This window comes from Heterocephalus glaber, unplaced genomic scaffold (genome assembly GCF_053883595.1).
Source record: "Heterocephalus glaber isolate CG9 unplaced genomic scaffold, H.glaber_assembly_v1.0 deba00000122, whole genome shotgun sequence".
NCBI classification, from domain to species: Eukaryota; Metazoa; Chordata; class Mammalia; order Rodentia; family Bathyergidae; genus Heterocephalus; species Heterocephalus glaber.
In genome coordinates, this window is record NW_028258138.1 from 14309410 (window position 1) to 14310923 (window position 1514).

The 1514-nt window shown below is 41.9% G+C and overlaps 1 pseudogene; it reads left to right on the forward strand.

The window, feature by feature from the left end:
* Positions 1-242: 242 nt before the first annotated feature.
* Positions 243-1114, forward strand: LOC106009223 (cyclin-G1 pseudogene; annotated as a pseudogene).
* The last annotated feature ends 400 nt before the right edge of the window (positions 1115-1514 follow it).

Consider the following 1514-nt stretch of genomic DNA (forward strand, 5'->3'; position numbering starts at 1 on the left):
TGGTATTCATAGACAGTTATCAGTAGAGTGCCGGAACATGATAAGCAAAAATTAGAGACAAAAGTTGAAATTGGCGGGCGCTGTTCAGACTTGCACCCAGGACAGTTCTCCCTCCCCGGGCCTCTCTCCTCCTGCCCTCGAGTGTCCTTGCCTCCTAGGCCTCTCGTATCCGATACCGTGGGGTGAGGTGAGAGCAGGCCTGGGGAGGGTGATCACGCCGAGGAGCCGCAGTCTCTAGCAAGATGACAGAGGTCCTGACAGCAACTGACTCCCAGAAACTGCTACACCAGCTGAATACCCTGTTGGAACAGGAGGCCAGATGCCAGCCAAAGGTCTGCAGCTTGAGACTAATTGAATCTGCACATGATGATGGCCTTAGAATGACTGCAAGACTGAGGAACTTTGATGTGAAAGATCTTCTTAGTCTAACTCAGTTCTTTGGCTTTGATACGGAGACATTTTCTCTAGCTGTGAATTTACTGGACAGATTCCTGCCTAAAATGAAGGTACAGCCTTGGGTGTGTTGGATTCAGCTGCTTTTATTATGCTGTAAAATCAATAGAGGAAGAAAGAAATCTCACATTAGCAACTGACTTGATCCATATCAGTCAGTATTGGTTCACCGTTTCAGATTTGATGAGAATGGAAAAGATTGTATTGGCGAAGGTGTGTTGGAAAGTCAAAGCTACCAGTGCCTTTTAATTTCTACAACTCTATTATTCTCTCATTCAGGAGAGCTTGCCATTTGAAAGGAAAAATAGCCTAAATTTTGGAAGCTCAGCTTAACACAGGTCACTGCAGGATCCTATTTTCTAAAACAAAGCCTTCTGTCTTGGCCTTATCTATCATTGCGTTGGAGATCCAAGCACAGAAGTGTGTAGAGTTAACAGAAGGAGTAGAATGTCTTCAGAAACATTCCAAGACGAATGGCAGAGATATGACCTTCTGGCAAGAGCTTGTATCCAAGTGTTTAACTGAATATTCATCAAGCAAGTGTTCCAAATCAAATGTTCAGAAGTTGAAGTGGATTGTTTCTGGGCGTACCGAATGCCAACTGAAGCATAGTTACTATAGAATAAATCACCTTCCAACAATTCCTGAAACAGTGTTTTAATTGGTAATTTTGGTTGTTATTCTCTGTATAGAGAAAATTGTATACTTTTCTTCTACAATTGAAGTATTGAAATGTTATCTTCAAAATAAACCAATTGGACTCGGAATAGCAAAAGGGAAAAACTGGTATCACCTGTCTAGTCAGCTAATATTTGAAGGCATTTGCTATGTATAAGGTACAATACCCTAAGGGCCAGGCATGGTGGCGCATGCTTGTAATCCTAGCACTTGGGAGGCTGAGGCAGGAGGATCGTCATGAGTTTGAGGCCAGCCTGGGCTCCACAGTGAGTTCAAGTTCAACCTAAATTACATATGATTATGAAACTTGGGCATGAAAAATTTACTTTTAACAGCTAGTAGTATTTAGATAAACTTTTGATAAATTGGGCATTTTTATTCTT